General features: G+C 33.7%; 1 protein-coding gene across 5 annotated transcripts in view; it reads right to left on the reverse strand.

The window, feature by feature from the left end:
• LOC145296137 (alpha-(1,6)-fucosyltransferase-like) overlaps positions 1-11,462 on the reverse strand; it is an 884,509-nt gene that overhangs the window by 332,532 nt on the left and 540,515 nt on the right. For all 5 annotated transcript variants that reach the window (XM_080142295.1, XM_080142301.1, XM_080142300.1 and 2 more), the window contains one exon: positions 6,921-6,947. The gene's annotated coding sequence lies outside the window, so the exon portion shown is untranslated. The remainder of the gene's footprint in view (positions 1-6,920; positions 6,948-11,462) is intronic.

Here is an 11,462-nt window from a genome sequence, read left to right on the forward strand (position 1 = left end):
ACAATTTTCATGCCTTGGATGAAATGCTTTTCTAACTTGTATCTTATCTTTTTAAGATTATATTTTATTTAATTTATTAATTTGGATTAAAAAGAATGAATGTATGTAACAAGTTGAATTTTTTTTTCAATATTCTACTCAGTAGAAAAAGTAAAGTTTTTTTTAAGTATTAGAATCTGATATATATATATATGTGATTGTTGAATTTTTTAATTATTCTTTTTATTAGCGATTAATTTTTTTTTCGCTCCGTAAGCATTTTTTATTATAAGAAAGGAGTTATTTGCGCTTTGTTTACATTTTTTTTCGCCCACATTTTAGGATGTATTTTACTTTTTTATTTTATTTAAATATTATTTATTAATTAATAATTACTATGTGCATATAGATGACTTACTTTTATGCATGTAGTAATTATTAATTAATAATTAATAAATAATATTTTTATATATATATATGGCTGTTGTTTTATTTATGACGAAGTCACATACATATATTGCTGTTTCATTTATGATCAAATAACACATATATATATTGTTCTTTCATTTATGACTAAATTACATATATATACTGTGCTTTATTTATGACCAAGCCATGATATATATATATATATATATATATATATATATATATATATATATATATATATATATAGTAAGTTATAAAATATATATGGGGATTAAGCTACACTGAACATTCCGCGTTTCATCCACTCTAGGATTCTTCAGGCCTGAACATTCCGCGTTTCATCCACTCTAGGACTCTTCACGCTTATGCGTATAAGCCTGAAGAGTCCTAGAGTGGATGAAACGCAGAATGTTCAGTGTACCTTAATCGCCATATATATTTTAGAACTTACTAACTAGCTCTACCTACGTATTGAGCACTTTTGAAGTAAATACTTAAAGTTTACGCATAAATTTATACTTTTGTATATTAATTTTATGTGAGTAAATGAATTAGCTATATATATATATATATATATATATATATATATATATATGGTGTTTTATCTTTGAGCAATGGATATTGTTGTTTTATTTAAGTCGCATATATGCTTTTTCATTTATGACCAAGTCGCATATATATATATATATATATATATATATATATATATATATATATATATATATATGTGTGTGTGTGTGTTATGTAGTAAGTCGAACACAAGAAAGTATTTGTAAATTATTTATCTGTCTGTCAATCTATCTATTTATCTATGTGTATTATCGATATATCTATCGATCTAATTATCTATCTATTTGTGTATCTATCTATCTATCTATCTATCCAACTGGAGAGATAGACAAGAGATGAATATGAAGAATGCTGATAAAAACTGTCAAAATATAATAAAACAATATCATAGACAAGTTTACCGGAAGTATCTGATCAGCTGACGGAAGTGCGTGTATGTTACGTGGTTCTAGTTAGCTGAGAAAATAAATGGAGTTGGAATTTGAACATCGAGCAGGGCGGATGGTTTAAAAGGTCGCCCCCCCCCTTTTACCGGGAAGAGAGCTGACGTGTCTTAGAATGGAAACCTAGAATTAACCACTGAAGCTAAGATATTCACTTTCCATTCTTCTGCGATGGACACCTGGAAAGTGAATAAAAACTATATAAAATACAATCAGCTTTCTTGGAAGTGAATGAATATTTGTTCAAACAGGTTCCAGCCACCCCTCCAAGAACATGATGAATTCCAGGTGGACAAGATCAACAACGCATGAAAATAAGGTATGAACCCCCCCTCCCCGCATATGAACATTTACACGATCAAAGCATTGGAACATAAATAGACCGCAACAACATAACTTAGGGTTCAGATAGTGAAGAACCACCATAGACATATAATGACACGTACACACATAATGATGAACCTTTCGTGAACACGTTCATATCACTGTGTGCCACGTTGGTATTATACAAGATATATATATAATCTATTATTTACAACCAACTCACATATATATAAATATTGTTGTTCTTTTTTATAACCAAGTCACATACATAGCGTACACACTAAAGTTTACAGAATAAAGAAAATTTAAAGTAGAGGGGCAATCTGAGTCAGGGGTGGTGGTGAGCAGAAACATGTTTGTTCACATTGCATTTAAATTTCTAGGCAAGAATTCCGAGGGCAAGCCGTCCAAGGAAAGAATCTTTCAAAATAGAAAGTCTTCCGATGTCTGAAAACTTCTACAATGAAAAAGTGGGATTTTGTTGCAGTCGGGTGGGTCGTGGATATTTTCAATGCAGGGCGTACAACATGAAATACTGTTGCCACATCTGGACTGGTGCAGCAACCACTAGTCCTTCTGTCCGTCTTGGACAGGGTCTAAAAAACAGTCTCTAAATTAATAGGTTACGCATTGTTTACAAAGCTCCAACCCCTGTGCCATCACCACAATGTTGCTTCCCTGTGCTTGTTTAACAAGTACTTTCACGAAATGTACTCTGACAAACTTACTGCACTTGTAACCTCCTCAACATAAATAATCACAACCAACCCGACTAGCACAAAATCTTGCCCTTTCACTGCCTCAGTTCCCAGATACCACAAACCTTTCTAATCTAATGATTTATTTCCTCAAACTGCTAGCCTTTATAATTCTCTCTGTTTCCTGTTTCTCCGATCGTACCAACATGCAGAAATTTAAATGTAATGTAAACAAACATCTTGTTGCACAACTCCCCACTCAAGATGCTAACTAATCGCAGTAAGCGCTTACAACCACGACCTTCTGTAATATTAAGATGGCCTAAGCACGAAAGTCATATAACTTGCTGACGTCACCGAGTTTGGTCCTGTGAATCTGGTCACGTGTCCCAAGAATCAACCGGAAGTAGATAAAGTCTTATGACAAAACTGTTTTCGGGGATTTAGCAGAGAAATAAACAAACGAAAAAAAAAAAGCTCAGTACTTCAAATGTATAACAAATAAACGTTACCAAAGGCAAGGTAAGGTATTCTTCTACCTATCTGGATAAGTTTTGTGCGTGTTTAACAGAATGTAAAACTTTTATTCAGTTCAAAAAAGAATTTATGACAAATATTACGAATTTGTCTTTTAAATGGAAGTTTATTTTTTATATGCGCATGCGCGTAGCTTTGTTTCATTTTTTTTTTTTTTATGGCATGCAATTCGGTTTTGGTATTTTCTTATCTTTTCCCTCTCAGCTTCGTTCAACCCAGCATCATTGCGGACACTAACTTCTACTAAGGTTGCTTCTTTCTCCTTATCCTATATCACTATGTTAGGTTTAATAGCTCCATTTTCTAGGTATGTGTAGCTGTAAGAATCGCACAGTCATAGTGGATGGTGTGAAGCTGATGAGCAAAACAATATAAAACACGTCCAGGTCATTTCTTTTTATTATTTTGACCCGCGTAGTTCTAAAATGTCAGCAATATGGCTCCCCACCTAGTTCGAAAATTTTCCAGACCCCTGTATGAGAAGAACAGTATTCAGATTGTACTGTATAATTACACTGACCCCCCCCTACCCCCGGGACTCCGTATGTAAATGAGATTGCAGGTAATGATAAAAAAATGGGCAAATATGAAAACTTGATGAAAAACACACAATGATTTGAAAAAAAAAAAAATAAATAAATAAATACAACAGATTATATAAACACTCACGAAATTACTTGTATCATCTATGCATGTTTGCTTATAAATCAATAACCATAACGAGTGGTGGGGCATAGGGGTGCTGTAATGAATAGACGTGAAATACTTAAAAAAAAATTTTTATTAAATGATATTCTCAAAATAGTAAAACCTCCATCCCGGTTACATCAAACAGTAAGTTCATATTTATTGATTTGTATTGTGATTATCTTGAAAACTATGCCCCCCCCCTCGCTAAACTTTCACGAGAAACACTCATCTAGCTAAAAACGCTATCAATAATTTCCCGTACTCTATATCTGTCCCTAAACCTAAACGTAGAATTCCATGAACAAAGTTTCTTTTTTAGAACAGCACGCCTGTGAAACTGTCTTCCGTTTGCCTGCTTTCCAGCTGACTACAATATGGCCGACTTCAAGTCCAATGCAAACAAGTTCTTGATGAGCCGTTCCACTTAAGTTAACAAATTTACCAAATCCCCACTACTAACAATTACTATGATTTTAATACTGTACGCTCTTTATCCTCGAGTGGCCTCTGGGCATTGATAAATGGTAACTCCTATGTAAATAAAAAAGAACTTAAATAAAATAACAAAACAAATAAGACCTTCTTTCGTTTGTTCATTTTTGTTCATACATTACGCCAATAAAACAGTCGGTTGTATTGGCGGGACGTGCCATTACTATAGCCTACTTTTCCATATCTATTTACCAGCAATGCTACAAGCAAACTACCTTTCTTTATTATACACACAATGAACCGATTGTTACCGCACCCACTCCTCTCTATCTAAAAAGTAATAGCATCATCTGTACGGATGCTATCTTCCGATGAAAAAGAAAAAGTAGAAATTTTCGTGCCCTCCCCCCTCTGATAGCATTACTATGACCTCTGTGGTTGAATCCCCTTTGTGGGGAGCTTGAATCAATCCCCAGTTGAGGAATCTGAAAGAAGAAAGTACTGTTCTTGTTTAATTTCTATCATGAACTATATTGAACCTTTCAACTTTGTGGCGGTACATATGATCGCTAATCTACTAAATCCTTGAAATTGTCTCAGTCTAGGAAGATTATCGAAGCATGCTGAGACAACGTTTCTGACTGACTTGAGAGATTCTTCAATGTAGGTGTTCGTGTTTTGTGAATGGCATATCTTCAAATAGTCTTTTGTCTCTGTGGAATTAATTGGGGATAATCTTAGTTTTTAAAATAATCGAAGATTATCTCCAAGGCTCCGCATGTTTTTTTTCTTTTTTTACTTCTGGTTTCTGCTGTCCGTTCTGCTTCATGATGACTGCCCTGGAAAAGTCCATTCCGATCAGTTTTAAAATAAGCGAACGAACTTGGCTGTTTTAAGAACAAGAGAATATTTAAAAACGGTAAACATTAATCAGAACGGAGCATTCATCGCGGAACAGAACGGTCAGCAGAACCGGGGGGGGGGGGAGACAAAAAAAAAACATGCGAAACTAATGTAGCTTCGAGCTTTTGTGTGTAAACTTTTTTTTTTAATGTCTGTCAGCCATATTACATCTTGGAACTATTAAAGCAAAACTGCACTGATTTTCCCCGTGAAACTGATTGCATTGTAAAAAAACAAAACAAAAATAAAATAAAATAAGAACAATAATTGTCACGAATAGAGAAATCGATTAGCAGTTAATTTGGAGGAGGACACGTTCGTCAATTGATTCTCGCCGGCATCGATACGCAGCCTCCAACGGATGACAACGACAGCACCGTGACATCGTGACGCTTAACAATGCTGGGTATACACACAACCTGTAATGAAGCACATATTTTGTAGATCGCAATGATCCAGAGATTTATGGCAATTCCAACAAGAATTGCAGGTGCTTATCCAGAATCCAACCTAATTAAAAAAAAAAAAAGTACAAAAAATTCTTTATGGTGTATCCGTCACGGAACGAAAATGTCATATTCCAAAAAATCATGCAACTTAATCTAGTAGTTTGTTTTTTTATAACTAAAAAAATCAAATTTTATTAGGAAACTAGGAGAGTATTCTCGCTTCGCCATCTTTAAAATTCATCACTGGTTAAGTCCATCTTGACAATCTCTCAAGAAATAGAAAACAAAATCAGCCTTGTAAATCATAAAAAAATGTATGTATCTTTACTATTATATAAAATTCACTTTGTATGTGTGTGTGTGTGTGTGTGAGTTCCTTCCGCATAGGTTCCGAAACGCCTGAGCTTATTTTTTGCAAATTTAACAAAATGGCAATATATATGTCTGGGAGTGTTCTTTGATATGTTTTGTTCAGAAATTCAGTCGACAAGTATCGAAAATCGAAAAAATCCGATCTTAAAAATAGACTTTCTCCCTTATGAATAAAAAGAAAAAAATTTACAGGGGAATATTTTACGTTACACCGGCCAAGGGAGATAATAAAATCATTTCTTCTTAAAAAAAAAAAAAAAAAAAAAAAAAGAAGCAGATTTATTGTCAGCTGGAGATATAGCTCAGTCGTAAGGCATTTGATTACAGATCGAATCCCCTGTTCAAGCCCGGGGGTACCTCACCATTTTATTTCAATTTTTTTTTCTGATTAATGAGTTCAATTTACCATAAAAAAAGATGCACCATTTAAAGTCGCCTCAAATCATTTCTTCGTTTGCATATTTTAAAACTAAACATTAATCAAAAATGACTTTTCCAGGGCATTCATCATCAAGCCCAAATATCAGCTGACGTGATATTGTAAACAAACACAGACAGAATTTAATGAACGACATTATCATTATTATTTTTTTTTAATTTTTCTTGCGAATTAGTGCACTGGATAAATTATTCCTCGTGATATATAATAATCAATAGAGGATTGATTCTATTCTAATTCATACGCAATCTGCATAAATTAAAATATCATGTTTAGGCGTATTGTACAAGCGGGCAATTTTGAGTTGCCAGCTAGTATATATTTCGATACTTTTGTGATCAAGAGCGGAGGACCGCTTGAAATATAAAATGTAAAATATTAAATACAAAAAATAACATCATTTTCATGCTTCAAAAAACCATCATAACATCGAAATCAATATATATATATATATATATATATATATATATATATATATATATATATATATAATACATATAATACTTTATCCATTACGCCATGGGTCTTTGTGGAATAATAGTCGAAATAATATAAATTATATATCCTCATTTAAAAGATTCGAAAAAATTAAATCGTCTGGAGTTAATACTAAAAAAAAAAAAAAAAAAAAAAAAAAAAAAAAGGTATCACCAACCTTAAAATAAACTTGCCTTGTGAAGTTCTGAAAAAGATAAAAAGATGAAATTAAGTTTTATTAAATAAAAAAAAACAAAAAAAAACATGCAATTAAAAAAAAAACAATTAAGTTCAACTTTGCTATAGAGACTGTAAGAATTACTTCCCTTGATATTGGTCTGAATATTATACAATGTTGGTTTGCTTCATTTCGGATAATACTTGCTATGACGTCTCTGGATTTTTGAGATGAGGATTGGTTATTCGTATTTTTTGGATTCATCGGACTACTGTTCTCATCTTGAGTATGATTTTCACAACGTTTGTAACCTCCGACCTTCTTCAGGCGTATTTTGTCGAACTCGGGAATTTGGACTCGTGAAGCAGTGGCTAGAGTACTTGAAAAAATCAATTGTAAAAAGTGATATTCTTCTAAAGTTTCAAGGTTCAATCCTCAGTGTGAGCAACCGAAAATACAATTGAAAATTACTTAGGACCTCTATCCAGTCATGACTGACGGAGCAAGAGCACGCTACCCCCGTGAAGTAAATAAAGGGTTCCATTCGAAATTCCGTCCAAATTCCCGAGTCTGACAAGATGCACCTGAAGGTCGGAGGTTACATCGACTGAAGCGTTGTGAAAATCACACTCAAGATGAGAACAGTAGTCCGAAGAATTCAAATAATACCTGCTATTTAGTTTTTTTTTCAGATAAACAATTCTAATTCGTTTGCTGTGTGAATCTTTGTTTGGATGAGGCATATATATATAACAGTTGAACAGTGTACATGCAAAAGAGAAAGATAAATAAATAGATGGATAGATAATTTATCTTATTACATCCACTCACACTTCATGCTGGTCCAAATGGGGACAGCACCAGACACGTCTTTTTTGCTTGAAGTTTTGCCAGCTTAAGAACTAAAAAATCCTCAGCCGAGAGCAACACGGTTTCATTGACTTCTGCTTTGAGGTTACCTTCGACGTTTTCATTAATATATGCCGGCCGAAGCAATCTGTCTTACATTCTTCTAAATTGAGAAAACGTTTGTCGTTAACTGGAAACTCTTCATCTCAAACAAGTCCAGTCGGATGAATGCAAGCGCGGCTACAAAATGGCCACCACGCATCACAATCGCACCAATTCAGCCAGAAATTCATTCATACTAAATAACTGCCATATCTTATCACTTTGAACAGTAAAGCCTTCTATTTTTATAATGCAAAAAGTTCAAGAACTACGAACACGGAAGTGGTATTATTAAAACGATTGACTGCCATATCTTATAACTTTGTATTTATGAGAGTCGTTCGAAAAGTAAAGCCTCCCATTCTTTAACTCAAAAAGTTGAATAATTATGAACACAGGAGTGATACCATTAAAACGAGTGACTTTTTGTGTTCCAGAATTTATTTTTCTACATAGTCACCATCATTCTCAATGCACTTTTGCCAGCGATGAACAATGACTGTGCATAGGCATCTAGAGCGCACTTTGTCAATCGAGAGTTATTCGAAAAGTAAAGCCTCCTATTTAGTCTAACACAAAAAGTTGAAGAGCTACAAAAACAGAAGTGTTACCATTGAAACGAGCGACCCTTGACGTTTCTGATGTTTTGAGATGAGGATTGGTTATTCATAGTATTTGGGTTCATCGGACTACTGTTCTCATCTTGAATGCGATTTTCACAACATTTTGGTTGATGTAACCTCCGATCTTCTCCAATTGTATCTTGCCGAACTCGGGAATTTTTCGGTTGAACTCGGGAATTTGGACGGAATTTTGAGGGAAACCTTTTATTTACTTCACAGGCTCTTTTTTTTTTTTTTTTTGTAGATTGGTTTCTTTTATGGACCAGCAACCATTTATTAGGTCGTCTGACGAAGGCTTTTGGTTTTAATCAACCATTTGTCTGAAACATTAGCATGCCGAGTGTCGCGACCATATAAATTTGTTTATATTAATAAAAATATATGTTGCTCTTCTTGTAGTGAGCACTCTTAATAACTTGGTTAAATTCATTAGTTATCACTTTTAGATACCTTTAGCCTGATATATATATATATATATATATATATATATATATGAAAGTGAGACTGTGTGTGAGGGGGGGAGAGAGAGAGGACTATACTCAACTTATATTCTCAACGAATTCTTGATCCACAAACTTGAAATTTTGTATATAGGGTATTCAGATATGTGGAAAAGTATAGGTTTCAAAACACTTTTTTAAGATCGTGTCAAGCTAGCCTAATGGTTATCGTACTTAATCCACTGTGTTTAGGTTTTGGTTTCGATCTCAGCTCGGGTATTTTTTTTTTACTTAAAAGAAGTAAACTGTTTAAAAAAAACGTAATACTTGCATGCACATGTCTCGGTTTGTCTATGAATCAAAATGTAATATTTATGCATATTTTTACGACTGGTCAATGACAGGCAGTCTGCTAGTGTATATATATATATATATATATATATATATATATATAGTATTCCGAATTTTACTAGGTTTATATAATTGAAAATTCGGTAACCGTTCATATACCAATAAATTTTTAAGCCAAAAAGAGATGACATAAACTGTGAGCTTCGAAATGATCATATTTCATAATTGAGCATTCATATGTTGTTTTAACAAAATCAAAAAAATGGATTGATAGCAACAACGATGAAATACACTATTTGTTGCTATCAATCTATTCCTTGATGTCTTGATTTTGTTAAAACAATACATCAGTGATGGGACGATTCCAATAGTTTTCCCAATTCCGATACAATTACCGATTCCAATCTTCTATATATATAAAAGCGAAAATGTATGTATGCATGAATGTATGTATGTATGTGTGTGTGTTCGCTTTTTCTGTATGTCTACAAAAGGCTTTTTTCAGAGAAGCGGTTGCTCGCCTAACAACTTTTTTAAAACTTTTTATATCACATATAAATCGTAATATCTCAGTGTTAACAAAGCTCGCCTGTCTATTTAATTTGCTCGATTTCGGGAAGATAAATATTCAATATTTGTCGCTCGCCGCATGTGGATTAGTCTTTTTCCTATAACATCTTGGGGGGGGGGCGTTCAGCAGTAAATGAATACTATCCCGCAGTCAAACTTGACCGCATTAACTCATTAAAACGGGCACCTGCTAAATCCAAGTAATTAAATAAATTCAAACGTGTTTCCGTTAGCATCTCGCGGTAGGGCAATGGTTAATGTCGCACTTTTTTTTTTGTTTTCACACTTTAATTTACAACTTTGCCTAAACGGTTCGGGTTCGATCCTCATACTTACTTTTTTTTTTTTTTAACCCCCCCCCCACACACACACAACTCCAAACACCCGGGAAACGCCGGGTACCCCTCGCTAGTTCTTTATAAATCTCTAAATATTCACAGTAAAGTTGTTATTTTTATCCGATTAGTGTAAAAACACATGTTCAGTGTGTATATATTTTGCTCAAACATAAAAACACACTTGTGGGGTGATGATCTCACTGGTAATTTAAATCAATAAATATTGATTATTTTATTATAACTACCAGCTGTAGAAGATTTTGCTTAAAACAAAATCAAATAAAAAAATGAGATAATTACAGGAATCGTTTTGACATCAGAAAATAAATACAAATTTTTCCGATTCCGATTCATCGTCCCAACACTAAAATATATATATATATATATATATATATATATATATATATATATACTAGCATTTCAGCCCGGCATTGCCCGGGTGTTTGGAGGTGTATGTTGAGCAAAAAAAAAATAAAAAAGTGGTAGTAGGAAGGCAGGCTCGAACCCGTACCACAAAGGAGGAAAAGAACGGGAAAAAACCTGACGTCTTTGCTGTTGCCACCACTGCCAAACCGGAAGTGATGAAGGTTTTAATTAAGGCTAGACAATCGAAAGGAGAGGATGACTTTCGAAAATATTGGTGGAAAAAGCGACCCTTGCTGTAGAAAAGTTGAAGTTGAAGATATTAATGATGTTAGCCAATTTTTCGATATTTGTCGTCTGAAAGGTCGAACTTCAAAACGATACCGATCTTGTAAAAATCCGTCGCCTCTGTCGAAAGTTTTAGGCAGACATACATACATACATACATACATACATTTATATATTGGTAACTCAAATTTTCGACCCAAACTGATTAAAAAGCTTTCTCTCTGAATACCCTTTGTGTAAAATTTCAAATGTTTAGACCAGGCATTGTCTGAGTAATTTGGTAGAGATCGAAGCGGTCAAATTTTTTTTAACTTTGACCCCTATTGTGACCTCTTAAAATTTATTGTTTTGGGCTCAAATCAAGTTATTAGGTTAGATCCATGTCCAAGGACCCTATATCTAAAATTTCAAGTGTTTAGACCCAAAATTGTAGGAGGAGTTTGGTAGAGTTCTCAAAATTCAAATCGTTGAATTTTGACCCCTTAAACAGCCAAATTTCTGGCCGAAAATGGATTACAAAGATTTTTCCAAATCTCAATACCCTGTATATCAAATTTCGAGCCTGTAGACTGAAAATTGACAGAGTTATTACGTAGGGAAATATACACAGACAGACAC

This window comes from Euprymna scolopes, chromosome 16, assembly GCF_053919585.1.
Source record: "Euprymna scolopes isolate OS-2025 chromosome 16, ASM5391958v1, whole genome shotgun sequence".
Classification (NCBI taxonomy): Eukaryota; Metazoa; Mollusca; class Cephalopoda; order Sepiida; family Sepiolidae; genus Euprymna; species Euprymna scolopes.